The sequence below is a fragment of the Chenopodium album genome, chromosome 20 (assembly GCF_948465745.1).
Source record: "Chenopodium album chromosome 20, dcCheAlbu1.1, whole genome shotgun sequence".
Classification (NCBI taxonomy): Eukaryota; Viridiplantae; Streptophyta; class Magnoliopsida; order Caryophyllales; family Amaranthaceae; genus Chenopodium; species Chenopodium album.
The window spans coordinates 8,799,058-8,820,780 of NC_137853.1; the positions used below are offsets into that span (position 1 = coordinate 8,799,058).

The following is a 21,723-nucleotide window of genomic DNA, read 5'->3' on the forward strand; positions in this document are numbered from 1 at the left end:
GTTTGGAACATCTTTCCTTGATCTAATGTGTACTTGCACTCTTTGAAATTTGTGTTATCTTTCTTCTTAATTTAGTTTTGGACTACTTCAGCTAGCCAATTAAATTTCTTACAAAGGATCTTAAATTCTTAAGACTACATTAGAGTGAAAGACAAGAGTATTCAGATATCCAATGAGCTAATTATGGGCAAAATTGGTGCAACACAGTCCATTTAATATCACATGGGATTCATGCAGCTTAATCCAACTAAACATTCACAGCCTAGCACAACTATAACAGGAATGCTGAGATACTAGACATACCAAAGTAATTGAGAATGGAAAAATAAATTGGTTATTGTAAAATATTAATACTCAAAGCATTCAAGGAGGAATCAGACTCTGCAGCTCTTCAGCTAATTTAGTTGCAAAGGATGATGGATGACCAACTGACAAAGACATTACCATCTGTCGAAACGAACCTATATATGCATCTAACTAGCTCTTGCAAATGTATATGAAATCCAGAAAATTGGTATAGAAATAAACATATTATGTGCCCTGATTTATGCAAGGTCCTACAGTATGGCCTTTCCATACTATGTCTTCCCATCAAATTTAGGGTTTGTTCTGTTCATCTTATTTTCACTTATTTCAGGTGTAATAAGTTTATAAGTTAAGTTTAGATAAGTTCAGATCAGGTTTAATAAGTTTTGTCAAGGGTTACCCATGTACAAATTACAACTAAATTAAGTTTTAATAAGTTTAGATAAGTTCAGGTAAGTTCAGATAAGTGAAAATCAGGTTAATAGAACACACCCTTAGCATGATCAACTAAATAGGGAGGAAACTGCAAAAGGAAACCACATAAATGATACGGAGTACCAAGTATAATTGCAAGACTGCAGATAGTCGATGACAATAACAAGGATTAATTTTCACGTCGAATCTTGTTTCCTCTTCTAAGAACAGAGGTGTTTGCTTATCCCTCAACCGGCCTCTTTCAAAGTTTATACATTTACAATGACAAAACTCGGTTATCTGACACAAATCAGAATTGTAATTATACTTAACAACCAATATCAAGATTTTAAGATACTCTGTAGATGCTATGATCATTGGATTAATTACATTTGATAACTAATCGAAGACTAATGCAAATTAAATTTCAGGACTAAAATATCAGAAGAACTCAGACCGATTATGCAAGACAGTAATTCAACAAAATCTTATATAGGACTGTCTTACTTAACTTGCTCAAAACAGTTCTGTTATCAACAAGAAAATTGGAATGCACATGTAACATCAAATTCTTTTGTCCAGTTGATGAACTTTGTAACATGAAACAAATTGGAAGCACATATAGTCAGATTATTGTTGCTTACACATATATTTTCCGATATCTCATATCTCTAACATTATAATTAGGAAGGTACGTGATAGTAAAATTGCACATACACGAAAGCAAATTGCACTTTGATCAACCAATAGCAAAAACAAGATTGTCATCATAAACTACCCGGCTACCAGCAAGTAGTTGCAAATCTTGAATTTGAAATAATTAGTAATAATCAGGGAATCAAAGTTTCTTAATGCTTACTCAAGACCAATAGTAAGTGCATAATAGAATGCATTGCATTATCCTTAATAATAACATTCTTGTTGCAACCATAACATCTTTTTATCAATATCACACTAAAAAGAATTAAAGAAATATAATGTTGAACCAAGAAATCATTGTTAAAAATTATAAAGTATAGATTTGCACATTAGGATAACCAAGAAACGAACTTATTATTAAAAAAAATTACTGTTCACAATTGAAACAATACTAACACTAAATCTTGTATACAATGGAGGTAACATATACAACCACTTAATTAGTCGCAAAATCACATAAAAATCACCCCTTAGCGAAATTGACTATTATATGATTTCCCTAATCGATTTAGTCATATACAGTTACCCATTGTAAACAAGTTCACTCATAACTAAATACCGAAAATTTGAAACTATAGATTAAATATGGCTTGATACCCTAATTGAATCAGATTTTCTGTAATTTATTTGGTAAGACTAGAGGATTATCCTTGACAATGGCAACAACACCAGCAGCTTTGTGATCGAACGTGCACGTATGTTCTTCAGGGTACCTATGAGATCCACAGAAAGTACTCCCACACTTGCACTTGAACCCTAACATTCCAACCTTCTTGTTACACATCTCACACCTGTTTTTAGTCGCCTTCTTCGAACACGACTCCTCCGCAACAACAGCCTCCTTAACACCCTCTTCCTTTTCTTTATCGTCAGACAAAGACAACAAACTTAAGGGCTTCTCTAAAGTGGTTGTCACAAAGGGTTTGAGACATAATTCTTTGTAACACTTCGAGCATAGATTCTTTGTCGCCGCGGTCCCGAAGAAACCACACCCATTAGCGCAGTATATTGGATCGTTTGATTGCAACAAACTCGTTTCATTGTTGTTCTTCATCATCTTCTCCATGTTGAAATCGCGGTATTGTTCACTTTTGTAAGTCAAATTCTATGAGGAATTTTGGTGACGTTTACAAAGATGGTATTGTGTAGTTTTAAGATAATGGATTTTAGGGTGTTTAGCTCCAATTTATAATGAGAAAAAGTCGGTTTAGTAATTGTTGATTGTTTGGGATTGAAGTTTGAAGACTTTCCTATTATAAGTTTCTTTGAATTTCTTTTTGTATATAATTTGTTTGAAGGAATTATATGTTAATTCTTTTACAAGTAAAGGTAATCTGAAGATTATCGATTTCAACATATCCTAAGAAGTACGTAGTCTTAAAGGTTTTTATGTGCCAAGACGTACATTAATCTTACTATCTATCATGAATCAATTCTAAATTCATTAAAAATATATATTATATATACATACAGATCAGATAATTTTTTTAAAAATTGGATAAGTTAAAAATTATGTGATGATCTAAACATAACTTTAATCAAACCCGTTAAAAAAAAGAAGAAAAAAAAAAAACTTTAATCAAAAACTGTTCAAAACTATGAGTTGGGCTGTTAAAGGTATGGTTGGACAATGTTTAAAAAAAGGTAGGGTTTGGACAAATGTTTTGCTTTAAAAATTAAGCCTTTGCAGACTTTGGGATTATTTTCTAGGCCTGAAATGAATAAAGCCCAAAATGTTTGTTTGATTGTTCATGTACTCTTGAGCAAGGTTGTTCACCGGTCCAAAATTGGACCGGACCTGTTGGGACCGCACCTAAATTAAAGAAATTTCAGGACCGGAGACCGGACCTGATTCTACAGGTCTTATTCCGGGTCAGACCTGATGCAACAGGTCCGGACCTGTTTTGTAATTTTCTTTTGTTTTTTTAAATAAATAACCCGTCGGACCTATATTTGGACATGTTATGATGATTTTAGACATGTTGCATAATTTGGACTTGTTTTGATTTTTGAAAAATAAGCTTTAAAAAAAAATACAATTTTACCGGGTTTTAGGTTCGGACCTAAAAACCTTGATTTTAGACCTGATCCGAACCGGGACCTAAATCCTTGAATTTCAAGGATCGGATCTAAATCTACATTTCCGGGTCAAGTCCGGTCCTGTTTTTGTACACCCCTACTCTTGAGTGCATACAAAGAATGAAAGAACATTGACAGTTAATCAGTGATTACTATTCTAATTCTTATTTCCTCTGTTTTTAAGTACTTGCTCCACTTTTTATTTCCAACCGTTTTTATATACTTGATCCATTACCTTATTTGGAAAACTTTTACAATATTTAAGTATTTCTCTCACCTAATGGACCCAACATAAATCATATTTTTTACTTATTTTACATTTTCTCCTTCCCATTCTCTCCCCTACTTTTGTTTTTTACAATTGTTTATTATTCTACCAATTCCACTACCTGCATATTTAATTATTTTTTTACAATTTCTCCTAAAACTCTATGTATGGAGAAATCACACGTGGAGAATGGAACAAGTATCTTAAAAAAGAGGGAAATATTATTTGAAAAATAGAGTCATAGATTGAAATATGAGCCTATGAGGCCATAAATAACACAATCATGTTTGACTCTAGACATGATCTCATGACTAGAGATCTCATTTTTTTTTTTTTTTTTTTTTTTTTTTTTTTTTTTTTTTTTTTTTGTAAAAAATTCGACCAAATCTCAAGTGGATACAAGCTATACTTTGTACTCTGTATTTGATTTGTACACTCACTAATCTAACAATACTTAGCATAACCACATTTGACATTGATTCAAATTATTATGCTCAAACCCAAACTTAGCCAGCATGCCTGTTTTGACAACGTTAAACACTCTAATCCAATAATATGCGATTGTGAATTTTGTGAGAATAGTGGTTAATTGGTTATTTGTCATTTTTGTCGTAACAATTTTTTGTGAAAGGCGTAAGATAGATTTGAAGAATAATAATCTAAAATTAATGATGAGATTGATGACATATAGCTTAATCTTGTCAATTACTATCCATGTACCATCCGTTGAACACTAAAATTTCCACGTATCAAATAAGCACTAAAGATGATGCAAAACACACGTTTTATACTTATCAGTTAAACTTTAATTAAAAATCCCAACAATTACAAAAATCATTCATGTCTCATGTCTCAAGGCTTACTCAACGTCTCAACCTCTCATCATCAGTAATTTCTTCTAGACTTTTCTTCAATAAAATTATAGCCTTGTAGAGTTTTAGGTGACCCAATTTATCAAATTATAAACAAAACTACATTATTAACAATGAAAAATTAACAATGAAAAATTAGGATAATTTAGTACTGCCAAGAGTGCCAACATAAAAATACTAAAACTCTATAATTCTCTTAATTCATAAAAACTAATCACCAATCGATTAATCCATACAAGTGCAAATTTAAATCATAAAATCTATTTAAAAAAAAAAAAAAAAATTCCTAAAACTTCAGATCTTGTGCAACTTAGTAGCAACAACCTTAGGATTTTGTTTAGCGATGACAACTCCACCGGCAACCTTAAAATTATATGTACAACTATGTTCTTCAGGGAATCTATGTGACCCACAGAAAGTGGACCCACACTTACACTTAAACCCGACAACTCCGACCTTCTTGTTGCAACTCATACACCTATTCGCCGTCTTTGTCGAACTCTCTGCCTCCTTCTCCGCCGACACAACCACTACTTCATCGGACTTCTGTTTTGATTCCTCACTGATTGAATCATGTATCAACAAAGATGTCGATGATAACGATTTTTCAACGACGGCTCTAACGGATACGGATTGGTCCTCCTTGAGACGGTGGTCACGGTAACACTTTGAACACATGTTCATTGTCGCCGCTGTTCCGAAGAATCCGCAGCCTTTAGCGCAGTATGTCGGGGTTTCTGATTGTCGGGTGTTCATCATGTTCTCCATCTTTCTTTCAATCGATCTGAATAACGGAATTTTTTATTTTTTTTGAATCGAATTCGTGAGAAGGTTTTTTTTTTTTTTTTTTTTTTTTTTTAATAGATTTGATGGAAAAAGAGGGGGTGTTGGGAGAGAATAAATAGAGAAGAAATTGGAAGGTGGTAGAAGTTTGGATTTGTATATGAATTAACGGTTTTACCCTCGAGGGAAGGTTCTGGAATACTGGTGTGGGAATATTTTTGGCAAGGGGTTTTATAAAGGTAGTGTGGCCTGTGTGGGTTTTGGAAATTTATTTATGGATTATGATGACAGCTCAAGTTTACCAGTTTGTATTGTATGGGACTAACGTTATTCTTTCGTGGAAATTCTGTATGGGATAGGTTTGCACTAAATATTATGAAAACACTTAAAATTCTTGGGAATTACATTAATGATATGTTATTTGATTAATTAAAAAAGTACAAAATAAAGGAAATAGAAATTCCTGAAATTTTCTCATAAGTTGTAAATTACCATAGACAGTTAATTTCCATTACAATCAAACGAGTTCTAAGCTACTTTTTCGATAAATAAATTATTTTTTTCTTTTTTTAATATAAAAGTAATATAAGTTCAGATTACAACTAAAACTAATCTTAATAAGTTCAAATAAGATAGATATATTCACATAAGTGAAAATCGGGTGATTACGCCCTAAAATTCAATAATAGCAATAAATCAAAAAAATTCTAATTCTTTTTCTTTGAAGAAAAATAAAATTCTAATTCTAATTGTGTATATTAATTTATTTGATACTAAAGAGAAAAAAAATATATAAAGGCAAATAAATAAGGAGATTAAAATAAAAAAATTAAAAAACATTTTTACTCATTGGTCATTCAATGTGGGATAGTCCCTACAGGATAGGAGTTCACCCATGTCCACAATTTTGATACAGGTCTCTCTCGGTTTGTTTTATTATTCATCTTTTTATATAGGTGAGAAAGATGGTGTATGTTCATATAAAATAACTTGTGCTATGCTATGTTTAATTTGTCTTATTTTTGTTCTTTAAATATTATATAAAATATTTTTTTTTTATTAATCTTAATATATCAAAGGAGGTTTTAGAAGATTTGTATAAGCATATGTATTTTTAATTTAATATGCAATTTTCATATTTTTTTTTTTTAAGGAATTTTGATTAGAAAATAAAAGATATTTAGCATTGAAAAACCACAAATAAAACGATAAAATAGATAACTTCATTTTTCCTGATATAATTGTAGCGTAACTTAATTTTTTAGATCTGGTTTGAAATAAGTAATAAGGTCCTTTGATAAAGTAGATCTAAACTTTTTTTTTTTATATAATCAAATACGTACTTAAGTTTTATTCAGATAAAAAAAAAAGTAATAAGATCACTTTTACTCCTTGTAACTACTATTGTTATTGTTATTATTATTATTATTATTATTATTATTATTATTATTATTATTATTATTATTATTATTACTACTACTACTATTAAAAAATAACAAAAACCTATAAAGACAATTGATTTACAAGAAATTAATGGGGAGCTGAGTTACAATCTAAGCTCTCACCCTCTAGCTATAGCGAACCCTATCCAACTGAAGATATGAGCAGCTGCATGAGCACCAATAGCATGAGTCCTAGCAAACGCCGGAGTACTATTACTATTACTATTACGGTTGGTATGTAAGGGTCTGTTCACATTTACAGAACTGAGCTGAACTGAATTGAACTGAGCTGAAATGAATATTTTATGAGAGAAGGATATTAGGAGCTGAGCTGAACTGAACTGAACTGAAATTAAGCTGAAGTGAACAGGCCCTAAGTAGAAGAAAATTTCAATCTTTACGATTTTTTTGGTCGAGTATTTACAAGTCAAACACTTTTGAAGAGGAGGAGAGAAGAGATTATTATTATAACCCTAAACACAAATGCAAAAATCTATTGGTGACTCTATAAATCATATCATAACAGGATATTCTATATGCTTATATCTACTGACTTGCCATGCCAAATAGAATGATTTGTATAAGTTAATTTGGGCAATATAATGAAGACTCTGCCCAAATGAAAAATTTTCATCTGGAAAGTTTTCATAGATAGTATTGCATGCAACAAAATTGAATCTCTTAAATCAAGGTTTGACTAGTTGTTCGACTTGTGGTATCTGTGCCTCTGTGGGGAGAAAAAAAATAAGGAAAAAAAAAAAAAAAAAAAACCTCCCGCGACATCTTTTTATATTTGACAAATATGCAATAATAACATGGAGGTGTGGAAGCCTTGGCAATTGGTATTCACTCAGATTGTAATGAAAACCTTACTACTTGTATTATGGATCGATGGTTAAATTATATTACAAGGTGTGCTTATTTCATCAACATATGGCCGATATGGGGCTTTTGGAATGCAATGAATAATCAAGTTTTCAAAATAAGATGGTTATAATGCAATCAATTGAAGCCATTATCTATCAGAGTGGCAATGACACAACATGATATGCATGATTCTCTTTACCCTATTCTCATTGATGGTTCGTGGCTTGTTTTTTTAGCTTACAGTAGACCGCTTCAATCTTAATAGGAATCTCAAAAAATTGTCTGTTACTCTGTTTTTTTAATTCTATTTTTGGGTTGTAATTAGTAGAAAAAATGCACCCACCCATGTACTAATTAAAAATTCTACAATGTCATCCTTTAAAAATGACACCACAATTTGATGGCAAAATATAATTGGCCTATATTTTGTATTTTTATTTTCATTTTGAATTATTTTTAATGTCCACAATGTATTAAAATTGTATTTTTTTTTATTTTTAATACATGAATTTTTTTTAAAATACATAATTATATATCATGAAAATGTATTTTTATAATATAAATTAATTTTCAATTTTATAATTATAATTAAAAATCATCGTGATAAGAATTGCTCATCATCGTTCATCGTTCATCATCATCATCATTGTTCGATCATCATTGTTCATTGTTCATCGTTCATCATTGTTCTATCATTATTGTTCATCATTGTTCGATTTTTGTTGGTATGCGTTCATCATCATGGTTCATCATTGCTCGATTGTCATCGTTCATCATTGTTCGATCATATCGATCATCATTGTTCATAAACCATGTCATAGATTAGCCCCCTATACCCAAATTCAATGTTAGTTGTATTTGCAAAGGACAAATTTCGGTTTAAATGGTTCAAAAATATGTTTTATGTAGACTCAAATTGTGCAATTTTGTCAAAGAACAAGGAGTATCAAGTTTGTAGAAGATGAAGTGGGTCGAATTCTTTTACCTACCGCAAACCCTGTTTGATCTTATAAATGTAATTAAGTTTTCTCGAAGTTGTTTGTGGGTTAGGTAATGACTTAAACTATCTTTGGTCATTACATAGGATTTGATAAACAACCATATAAAGCTAATAAAAAAAAAAGTCAATAAAAGCTAATAACAAAAAAAAAAAAAAAAAAAAAAAAAAAAGAAGCTAATTTTTAAATTTTTTTGGTAAACTCTTATATGTGAAGGTTTTTTGATATTGTTTTTAAAAAAATACTAGATATAAGCCCGTGCGATGCACGATTCTAGTAAATATTTTTATTAACTTAAGATTTTTTTATATGATGATCATTCATTAGATATTTGGATAATATTCCTAATATCATAAGATAATTTTTTTATTTTATTTTTAACACTAAAGTTATCTTTCGTAGGTTTATTTATTTTAAGTGGCGCTTGAATTTAAAATCTCAAACCTTATTCTTTAATTTTACTTAGGTGACAATTTAATTTTTTAATTAAATTTAATTGACAAATCATTTTATTTATTGGCTAAAATAAGTCGTTTGCAAATGCGTTTTTTTATATATTCGTTCTGTTTCAAAATGTTAGTCTCATATAGAATCTTTTAACTATTAAAAAATAAAGGGGAATCTTCTAAATTTCTCTCTCTATATATGAAAAACATAGTGATATGAGAATTAGTTTTATTCGTTTCGATGAGTACATTATTAATATCTAATTTTTATAATATTTGCTAGGGAGAAATTAAAGATTTTTACGATCAAAGATTTACATCCATATATGTAAAAAAGATAATTATTAGTTTTATAAATAATTTAAATTTTAATTGTTCACTATTCATTATTTTTACCTAGGTGGCAAAATTCTTGAATTTTATTCGTCACTTTTTCTTAGGTGGCGAGTGAATTTTTTAATTCTAAAATAAATTATTTCTCTAATTTTTCATTGGTCAAAATAATACCTTTTCTTATGTGGCGCGCCAAATGCTCTCCAAAAATGCCTACTTTATTTATATATATTAGATTCTCTTAAATGTCATTAACGATTTGAGAGAGAATATTTCTCTATAAATTGCTAAATAAACAGGCAAATCATATAAAAAAGGTATATTTGTATAACTTTATAAACAAAATATAAATATATGATATATATATGGCAAAAATGTGTTTCTTAACAATGATAAAAAGGATGGGTCCAAAATTATGGATGTAGATGTATATAAGGTCATACAACATGTAATTTAAGAAAGTTATCATCATCTAATATATAGCTAATAACAAAAAAAACAAGGTGAATGAAAGCTAATTAGGAATATCTCAATATTATAGCCACTAATTTATATGCCCAAGATTTCAAAAATATTTTTTTCCAAATTATAATAAGATAATTATCCCATAAATATATTTTGCTAAAATGATATGATAATAATTCAAAAAAATATTTTTTCCAAAATATAATAAGATAATGATCACAAAAACATTTTTTGCTAAAATTATATGATAAAAATTCCGTAAATTATTTTTTTTGTAGCTAGTACGATTAGCGTAGAAGTAGATTCCAACTACAAAAGTTAAACTAAAATTTTAAGGTAATGACCTAACTAAATATAGGTGATTACCTAACCACAAACAGATTACAAAAATCGGAAAACAAGATTCTAGATCAAACAATGCGAAAAAAAAACTCGAACTCTAATCGAAGAGCAAACCCTCGTACCGTTTTCCATTCATTGTTTTATAAAACTGAAAGATATGCATTTTACATAATCATAATAGACATTCCTAATGCTTTTTTCATCCTCAAAACTATCAAACAATGTGATTTTTACATTAATCGAAATTATCAATCGAACCCTAAAACAAAATTTGTAAACGAATTTGGACGGAATTTTGATCAAAATTTTGATCTTCGTTGTGAATAGATTATACAAGATTATGGGAGTGGTTAATTACTATCATGAATGATGAATGATGATTGATGATGAACAATGATGAATTTTTTAATTTATAGATTATAATTATAATTTAATTTTGGAAAATGATTTTAATAAGATGAAAAAAAAAATGATTTTAAAAAGCTATAATTACATATTCTTTACAAAAAATACATGTATATACAATAATACATACATGTATAGTATATCTAGGCTTTTAAAAATAAATAAAAAATGGACCAATCATAACATGACACATCAGCATGTTATGGTGTCATTTTTCAAAAAATAACACCGTAGAAACATCCCGTACTAATTCTACATTTTGTACTTATTGTTTAGCACTTTGAATTCTAATTATCTCTCAACAGTTACATTCAATAAAAATGTCTAAAAGCTTACTCAACCATCATCAAGACTTTTCTTCAAGGTTCATATATGTCACAAACAGTCAGGATAATAATACCACAAATTAAAAAAGAACACATAAATCAAATCTCTATTATTTTCTTAATTTTTGAACTATAATCAAATTATACAAACAAGTGCAAAATCAATTTATAAAATCTAAGATAAAAAATAGACAAATTCTGAAATTTCAGATCCTCTGCAACTTAGTAGCAACAACCTTAGGATTTTGTTTAGCGATAACAACTTCACCGGCAACCTTAAAATCATATGTACAACTATGTTCTTCAGGGAATCTATGGGACCCACAGAAAGTAGACCCACACTTACACTTAAACCCGACAACTCCGACCTTCTTGTTACAACTCGTACACCTATTCGCCGCCTTTGTCGAACTCTCTGCCTCCTTCGCTGTCCCCGACACCGACACCGAATCATCGGACTTCTGTTTCGGTTCCCCACTTACTGATTCATGTATCAACAAAGATGTCGACGACAACGATTTTTCAACGGCGGCTCGTACGGTGACAGATTGGTCCTCCTTAAGACGGTGGTCACGGTAACACTTCGAACACATATTCATTGTCGCTGCTGTTCCGAAGAATCCACAACCCTTTGCGCAGTATGTCGGAGTTTCTACTTGGTGGCTGTTCATCATGTTCTCCATCTTTCAATATAAAATTGTTGGAATTTTTTAGTTTGTAACAATTGAGTTTGTAAAGCTATTTGATTTAAGAAGAGGTTTAGAAGTTTGATAGAAGGATGATGGGTTTGGTAGTGAGGGTGTGGGAGAGTATTTATAGCAATTTCAATTTCATGTGGGTAGAATTTGGTTCAGTAATGAATTGACGGTGGTGGGATGTTTCTAGTGTGCACTAACGAGTTCTAAATCGTGTTCAACCGTGTCCGGATTTTGGTAAAGGCGGTGTAGGTTTTGGGATTTTATTTTATTTACTTCCCATAGTTTATGTAATTATTGTTTAATGGTTTGCCTTGTTTAGTTAGAAATAGGAAATCTATGAAATTGTAATTTTTAGGAAATCCCAAAAATAGTTTGGTCGGATGTAAGAAGTTCCACTTACTTTTTTTTTTTTTTTTTCCTTGAAGGTACTTAGGGGACGTAGCTAGTAAGTTAATTTCCTCCATGTGGGAAGTAGAACTTCCTACGAAGTCCCAATTCCTATATTATTGTCAACCAAACAAGTATGCATGCATATATTCATTTCCTAGGATATCAAATTTCCCATGAATTTATTTGTTAACCAAACAAGGCCCAAAAACAATCGAAAAAATTAAAAAGAATTCCAACTTTGCTCGACTTGCTCAAAATTACCCAATCTTTGAGTATTTTAGGAACAATCCTACCTTTGCCCTCCTATTTTCTCATAACAAGTCTTTAACGATTTTAAATCGATATGTGAGTTGATTTGCCATGTATCCCTATTTAATTGGTCCTATTTTTTAATAATAAAAAACAAAATAATTAAAGTAAACAAAACAAATTACAAAAAATTCCTTCCAAAAAAAAAAATTAAAAAAAAAAAGCTCTCTTCATCCACGTCACCCAATGTTGATGCTTAAAGGTTTTAATGATGATGAATACAAACTAAGCAAACTTCAACTAATAAAGGTTTTTCTAAGTGTTGTAATTAGAACATGTGAAGCAGACTTTGGAAGTGGAAGAGTAACCTAATCTAAGAAGACATGAAGAGATTCCAAGGAAAGGTTAAACAAGATAGAAGAAGAGTTCTCTAACAAGAACTATCTGAGTTCCCTAACAGGAACTTGAAGACAGCAAGTTGAAGTGCTGACTTGGTCAGCGTTGAAGACAGCAAGTTCTATTAGAACTTGGCCTGTGAAGTTCCAGTTCAGAACTTGAGTACAAGTGACAGCAGGAACTAACTTAGTCCTGGGCTGCGTGAACCCCAAGTATCACTAGTAGAAAAATTGAAAAATACAACGCTCATTGGCCACCGGTTTTTGAAAACCCGTGGCAAAAATTAGTGGCGGGATGAGGCAAAGAGTTATTGCCACCGGTTCAACCAAACCCGTGGCAAAAATTTGAAAGGCCACCGGTTTTGAACCGGTGGCAATAACTTAGTATATTAAAAAAAAAAAAAAAAAACCGGCCCTTTATATACCCAAACCCTACCATTTCTTCTCCCAGCCGTTTCCTCCATCCTCTCTCCTCTCTCCATCCTCTCTCCTCAACCAAACATCCACCTCTGATCTCCTCCTTCTCTTTCGGCCTCAACTCCGATCCCCTCTCCCCTCTTCTCCTTCATCCTCTCCTCCTTCTCTTTCTCTCTCATCTCTTCCCTCTCCTCCTTCTCTTTCTCCTTCTCTCGATCTCTCTCTCCTTCTCTCCCTCTCTGTTCCCTCTCGTCCTCTCTCCTCCGTTCTCCTCCTTCGCCACCATCAACCCACGAAATCACCACCACGCCACCACCACACCAGCAACACCAACATCAACAACACCGACAGATCTACATCATCAACACCACTTTTCGCCTTGATTTGTGCATGTTTATGGGTCTACAGGTAAATGCCTTGATTTTTATGGATTTGATTGTTGTAATATTGTTCGAAATTGATTTTCGAAATTTCTGGGTTTAATTGATTTTCGAAATTTCTGGGTTTAATTGATTTTCGAAAGTTTTGGGGTTAATTGATTTGCCGGGTTTGATTGATTTGGGTTTAATTGTGATTGATTTTCGACAGTTTATAGGTACATGCATGATTTTTGGGTTTTTTTTCGCAATTTTTTTTTTTAGTTTTAATAATTTATGATTTCTGTGTTTTTTAGGATATTTATCGTTTTTTTTTTTGGATTTTTTTCTGGGTTTTAAAAAACTGATTAGTGTTTTTTTTTTTTTTTAATTCCGAGATTAGTGTTTGTTTTTTTTTTCATCAGCTTAATTTAAACTGATTAGTCTTCTGTTTTTTTTTTAATTCCGAGATTAGTGTTCTTTTTTTTTTTATTATTCAATTTATATTTTTGTTTTAATTGATGCAGGTATATTGATTTGGATGTGAAAGTGAAGAATCAAGATTTTGATTTAGATGTTGTATGGGATTTTTGTGATTTTGATGTTGTAATTTTTTATGATTTATATTGTAATTTTTTACTGATTTATTTGATGTAATAATTGTTGGATTATATTGGAAATTTTTTTTTAATTAAATGTTGTAATTTTTCGATTAAATTGAATGATATTGTTCGATTTATATTTAGATGCTGTCATTTTTTTTTTGATTTATGTTCAGTTATATTTCAAGTAAAAAAAAAACAAATATATATATATATATATATATGTTCATTGCCACCGGTTAACCGGTGGCAATACTTAATTTTGCCACCGGTTTTGAACCGGTGGCCTTTTCAACCGAGTATTGCCACCCCCCAACTGACCACCGGTTCAAAACCGGTGGCATAGGGGGGTTTTGAACCGGTGGCCAATTGATATTTTCGCCTAGTGTATCCTAGTTTACAAAATATTGGCGAAGCAAATTAGTTTTGTTAAGTTTTTATCTCTTGGACTTGCTGTAAATATGATTGTTAGGTTTACGCGTGAGACTTATTAGAAACGTGACAAAAGATCTTGGCAAGCCCTTAAAATATGAAAGTTCAAAAAAAAGATAAGTTTTTAAGAAAAGATTTTCTAAAATGATTTATTTCTTAAAAACAGATTATCAAAAGATATTATTCTTTTGATGATTTATCTTTGATAAGTTTTCTGGAAAAGATTTTATTCTAAATAGATTTACTTAAAATCGTGTTTTGGGATTTTGGTAATATAACATATTTATCTTTTGAAAACCCTACTTTCTATACAAGCAAGCCTTGTATAAATTGTAGAAATCTTATTCATTATTTTTTGTGAGTTTATGCGTGAAGAAATCGAAGTGTGCTTAATTGTGTAAGCTTGCTAAGTTCATAACTTTGTCATATTAGTTTCGGGTTTCATGCGTACCTTACCTTTCATATACTAGGGGTCAATAGTTTGTATTGGTTGGGTTCTTGGGTGTGTGTGTGATTTATCTTTGCATACAATTGTATAGGCTTCTAGGTTGAAGCTGAGTGAGAAGAGTGCTCAGGGAGTACGAGTGAATCTAAGTGAATCTAAGTAAGGGACTTAGGTTGGGTAGGATAGGATAGGGTCCTACTGTGTAGCAAGTTTAGTCTGGAACTTGTGAGTAAAAGTCTGAGTATAATAGGTTGTAACTTGTGTGTTTGCCCTATTATTGTGGATTGGTTTGGTTTTGGAAATCCCTTAGAGGATCGAGGTTTTACTTCCAATTAGGCCCTGAAAGATTTCCTCTTAAAATACTGTGTGCATTGCAAGTTCCTTTACATTCTCTTTTTATATTCCGCAAAAGTAGCCACTGGGAACTCACATACAATTCACCCCCCTCTTGTAGTGTTCGTCTCAACTAACACCCAAGTCCTGCTCTGCCTGTACAATCACGCCCCCCCTTGCCCCATGCCCCAGTGCCGCCCCCACATGTACGACCGCCCCTTGCATACCTTGCCTTCCCCTAATTCCTTAGTAGCCCATCATCATGAGATTGATGTTTAAACATAAATTATTGCCTTTTTACTCAATTCACCATGTTTTTCTAGCTATAAAGGAGAAAGTATAAGTTTCTCAACATGAGCAACTCCTCATATTTTCAAAGGGACAAATTCGACATCTTCAATTAATAAGTTGGGTTCATGTGTAATTTTGTCTCAAAAAATCTGTATTTTCTAGTAAAATCAGAAGTTTATATTGAAGAACCATAATTAAACAATAATGGAGAAGCTAGATTTCAATGGGGAATCGAACATGGCAAAGGTTTTCAATGGAGGAGGACATAACCCTTTCCTTTAAGGGTTAATCATACCCTTCTTTTCTCCATTAATTTTGGCAGCCGAAAATATGGTGATGAAAGTGGTGTTCACTAGCTACTACAATGGAAGAGCAGTAAAGCAAGAAGAAAATGGGTATGAAGAGGTTGGAGGATGAAGAAGATGGAGGAGGAAGAAAAGAAGATGGAGTACGAATTAAAGAAGAAGAAAGGACAAAGAAAAAGTACTAAAAATATATTTAAAAAAAAACTTGTAATTCCTCTTATTTACAAAAAAACCATTTTGAGAAACACCCCATGTTTCTCATGTTGAGAAGCCGAGGCTCCCTCCCTGTAAAGTTGAAAATTAAATTAATGTAGTTGGAGGTCAAATTGATGTTTGTTGATTGGGTGATAAATTATTGCAATTGGATGAAAAAAAATGTTACAATTTGGTGGCAAATTGGGCAAGAAGTTCAGGGACTGTTTGGTATGATGCATGGAGCAACAATGGAGTTACGAAGGGTGACAACAACGTCGCAGTGGCTGGTTTGGGCGTGAAATAGTTGGTTGTTGCTGTTATTGGTGGGCAATAGGGGCTGCTGTGTTGATGAAGGTAAAAATGTCAGGGTGGAAATCTATGGTGGCTGGTGGGGTTTATGGAGTGGGTTTTTTTTTTCGAGGTGGCTAGGGTTTTCAAGGCGACGGGGTGAGAATTTTTGGTTGCTATTAGGGTTTTTGGAGTGGGGTGGGGTATTCGAGGTGATTAGTGGTGGTTTGAGTTGGAGTGGGGTTTTTGCGGAGGCTGAGTTGCATTGGGTAGGGGTGGGTCTTTGAGGTGGATTCTACCATTCCAGGGTGAGGGTGCTTGATGCTAGCTAAGGATGTGTTGTGGTGGTTAATTAGGGTAGGAGAAGAACGATCAAAGGAAAAACAAAAAATTTATAAAAATAATAACAAACCTACTTGTTAAACATGTTATAGATTAATAAGGTTATTTTGAGAAAACAGGGGTAAAGATAGTCTCGTTCCCATAAAAGGTTGGCTTATTTTGAGTAGGTCGAGCAAAGATGAGGGTATTCTTTTTAATTTTTCCAAATAAGTTTTATGATTATATATATATATATATATATATATATATATATATATATATATATATATATTTATGATAAGTATATTTATGATAAGTTATGAGCTTATACATCCAACACATCTATTGTATAGACTTTTCTTTACTCCAACTCTTTTTGGTCATTCTTGCTTAATCCCTTATAATATCAAAACTTTGCTTCAATAATCAACATACAAATTATACTTCGTAATTAAATCCCTTCTTGCCTTCTTGGTGGCCCATTGTTCATATAATAAAGACTATGAAACAACATATAATCAGAAAAATTAATCCTGCAAAAGCAAAAGAACATTATAATATACATCGACTAAATCTGTAAAATTTACTATATTTATAAAAAATTAATCACCAATTAAAACAATCCAAACAAGTGTTAATCTAAATCATAAAATCTAAACTTTCAGATCTTGTTCAACTTAGTAGCAACAACCTTAGGATTTTGTTTAACGATGACAACTTGACCAGCAACCTTAAAATCACATGTACAACTATGTTCTTCAGGAAATCTATGAGACCCGCAGAAAGTGGACCCACACTTACACTTAAACCCGACAACTCCAACCTTCTTGTTGCAACTCATACACCTATTCGCCGTCTTTGTCGAACTCTCCACCTCCGCCGACACCGACACCGTGTCATCATCGGACTTCTGTTTCGGTTCCCCGCTTTGTGATTCATGTATCAACAAAGATGATAACGATTTTTCAACAACGGCTCTAACGGATTGGTCCTCCTTGAGACAATGGTCACGGTAACACTTCGAACACATATTCATTGTCGCTGCTGTTCCGAAGAATCCACAACCCTTTGCGCAATATGTCGGGGTTTTTGTTTGGTGGCTGCTCATCATCATGTTCTCCATCTTTCAATCTGAATTATTGAGGGTTGATGTTTTGTTTTTTGAGAGAGGTTTTGAGGTATGAATGTCTTATGGAAGATGAAGAGAGTTGATTTTTGTGTTGGGAGAGTATTTATAGGAACGAAGATTGAAAAGTGGTAGAATTTTATTTTGGGTAGAATTTTATTATTTTACCTCAGGATGTTTCTAGAACGAATAGAGTATTACTCAAGAAATTAAAACACGCTTAAGAACAAGGCTTTGATTACCTATTTTGTTTTGTTTGTGTTTGCTTCACAACTTGGGCTACTAGGAGAAGGATTCGAACTAACAAAAAAAGGTATCCAAATCAATATTAATATAGGAAACCCGATTTGATAGTCCGATAATTGAGTGAGGTTACGGTTGTTATCATTTTAAAATTAACTTATGGCCTTATGGGTACTCAATAATAATACGATATTTCTGTCAAAAAAAGGAGAAAAAAAAAACATGCAATTATAATATTAAAGGTGATCAAAATTCGGGCCAGGTTGAGTCTTAGCATCAAATCTCATGCCAAACTAACAAAAAGTAAAAGATGTATTTTAAGGCTTGTCCAAAATTTATATTAAATAATGAAATAATTTCATAGTTTTATATTTTCTTTGTAATTAGTATACTAGTACTCTGTATAGATTTTTTTTTTTTTTTTTTTTTTTTTTTTTTTTTTTTTTTTTTTTTGGTTTTTTAAAGGTAAGAAGAAGGACTCTACTCCCCCTACTCCCAAACATTTTGTAGTTGATGGGGCTCGAACTCGTGACCTCAAAGTCACAAGATGAGCTCCCCACCAACTCCACCAACTCCACCAAGCTTTACTTGGTTAATATACTAGTATAGATTACCATATAATTTTTAACCTAGTTTACGAATAGTAAATATGGAATACATACAAAATATACTATTAAACATATGATCTGAAGTACTTTTTAATTTGATTATATTGATAACTAGAATATAAATTATTCTATATTTGTAAAATGCATGAAAATTTGTCTACCAAAATTAATGTATAATACTAAAATTTAAAAGTTAATTATTAAACGATAGAATTTTTTTTCCCCTTATTATTGTTCTATACTACCCCTACATAAAATTCCTAGATCCGCCACTGAACTCGTTAATGCGTGTGTAAAACTTTAAACATATGGGGACTAATTAAGTTATTAAGCTTTGGCCCCAAGCCACCAAGCATGCTGGCCTGGCATGCTGCCAAATTGCCAATACAATTAAAGAAGTGTGATCTTCAAATTAAACCCTACTGTAGGACCTTGCATGAATCATGACGCGTTGTTTAACAATATATATAATATGTACAATTTTATTAAATTTCAAGTAGAGATTTGCAAGAGCTTGTTAAATGCATGTTTAAGTTTCAATATATTATTGTCGGTTCGATGGTCACTTGGTCAGCATGCTTGTTAGCTGATCGCCCCTTGGAAATTCTTGCTGGAACTAGAAGAGTGCCTTTCGAAATCCATGCAGCTTAATTACATCAGCATGTATCTCACTTTAACCCAATTCTTAGTTATATCTTTCATTCCCTAATATTGTAAAATACATAGAATAGGAGAAGTATATAATACACTTATATGTATAGTACCTGTCTATGTGAGAATCAAGGTTGTTAGCCTAGTTGGTTGGAGGCTCTCTTTTCACTTCTGTGAGAGGGGTTCGATTCTCATCCAATAGCAAGTAAGATGCCCATTTCCCCTCTACTTGCAACGGAATTCTCCTTACTCAAAAAAATATGTGTCATGCATTGTTAGGTTGACTTGTAAATGCCGAAAAAGTTGATCTTCGTAATATCTAGATACATATGCACTTGTTTGAATTGATTAGCAATCTCATGGTAATTGGATAACGCTCTAGTTGGTTTTACTTTTCGTTAGAACGAAGTAGAAATTTTCATATGCAACCAAACAATTCTTGCCATTTCGTAGTAGTATCAATTGTCTTCATTACACATAGTAAGACTAGTAAGATTTATGAGTATAGATCATGCTCAAATCATGGACAATTTCTATTATCGAATTAGTTGTAGGGTTGCATCAAGAAAAATAAGTTGCATGGTAGAATACTAGTATAATTCATTCTATCTGTAGCTCATTTACTAATTTGAAGGAGTTCCATCACATGAGCAAAAAGCAGCACTAGTTATATAGCTCATTTACTAGTTAAATTAGATATGGCCTCATATTTTCTGATTATATCAACATTATTATTCATTATCAACATTATTATTCATTAATCATTAATTAAGTTACAAGGTCTCTTTAGCCTTACTTTTATATATATAGGGGTTGGCAAAAGGTAGCTTGGGCGTTGGTTTCCTTAGCTTTATTAGTTTATTTCTACTTTTCTAGGCATTCTAGCCTTATTTTCAACGTGTAAGCATTTATTTTGGATTTTGTTAGGTTTGTGTGGTTAGTGACGGAACCTTTAACTGTTATAATGTTTGGGCCATTTCTTTCTTCTAAACAGTTGATTGTACTGTATGTGAAGTTATGATCCAATTAGCTAGGCGTAACATGCATATAAATCATGTGGTGAGGACGTGAGGTGAAGGCACTCTTGTTATCCAACTTGTATCAAAACTTGGTTAAGAACGAACGACCTAGAGCTCTTCACATTTTTGGATTAATTTTATGTAATTATGAAAGTTTCTTTAGTTTCTCTCCATTCCTTAAAGATTATAGTTTAAGTGGTTAGAGTTTCTCTCCTGATCCAAAAGATCCTGGAATCGATTTTCACTGTCACCCTTGTGGCTCTAAACACTAAAAAAACATCTTAATTTGTCACTTTTATGGAAAGTTGTATTCATTAAGTAGGCTACTCTACATAATTTCAAATAGATTAGAGAGAAATTTTATTACGTACTCTTTAATTTACAACTGCTCAATTTTATAATACAAAACACAAAAAGAAAAATCGAGCAATTGTAATATTAGACGGGAAGGAGTATCAATCCAATCATGCCATTGCATAAATTAAAGAGTCAAACATCAAGAGTGATAGCTCATCTCAAAGACTTTTCACATAACGTATTCTTTAAGGTCTTATCTCTACCACTTCTCTTCAATTCATGAATTAAAAGGAAGAAAATATATTGGAAGGTGGGATGGATCATGGTTTGGTTAGCACTCTTTTTCAAAGTTCAATGTACTATCTTACCTTTACTTTATGTTGGTAGGGATATACCGTTTATACTTCACAAGTTCACAGTAGTAGTAACTGTAACTTCAGAAAGGCAAAAGAAGAGTATGCCCTTAAATGAACACCAGGGGTGGAATGAGCAAGAAAATATTTTATGGGACCTTATTTTGAGTGAACTTTTAGGTGTAATAAGTTTAAATTTGACCTACATCAATTTGACCTTTAAAACTCCAGATTAAGGGTATGTTCTAATATGTTCACCTTATTTTCACTTATTTCAGGTGTAATAAGTTCAGATAAGTTCAGTTAAGTTCAAATAAATTCAGATAAGTTCAGTTAAGTTCAAATAAGTTCTAATCAGGTTTAATAAGTTCTGATAAGGGTTAGCCAAGTACAAATTACAATTAAAATAAGTTTTAATAAGGTCTAATAAGTTCAGGTAAGTTCAGATTAGTTCAGATAAGTTAAAATAAGTCCAGATAAGTGAAAAATCAGGTGAATATAACACACCCTAAAATTCGAGCATTAGCATGATATATATCCAAGTTTCGTAAATAAAGTTAGTTGACTTATCTAAACTTATCAGACCTTATTGAAATTATTTAAAATGTAATTTGTACTTGGATAACCTCGATTATTTGTTTTTTAATTTAATTTTTTTTTTAAA

General features: G+C 31.8%; 3 pseudogenes; all 3 read right to left on the reverse strand.

Annotated features, from left to right (window-relative positions):
* Positions 1–4,932: 4,932 nt before the first annotated feature.
* On the reverse strand, positions 4,933–5,406 carry LOC145596750 (zinc finger A20 and AN1 domain-containing stress-associated protein 7 pseudogene; annotated as a pseudogene).
* Positions 5,407–11,235: 5,829 nt separating this feature from the next.
* Positions 11,236–11,779, reverse strand: LOC145599302 (zinc finger A20 and AN1 domain-containing stress-associated protein 7 pseudogene; annotated as a pseudogene).
* Positions 11,780–17,289: 5,510 nt separating this feature from the next.
* LOC145596751 (zinc finger A20 and AN1 domain-containing stress-associated protein 4 pseudogene) lies at positions 17,290–17,885 on the reverse strand (annotated as a pseudogene).
* Between the last annotated feature and the right edge of the window lie 3,838 nt (positions 17,886–21,723).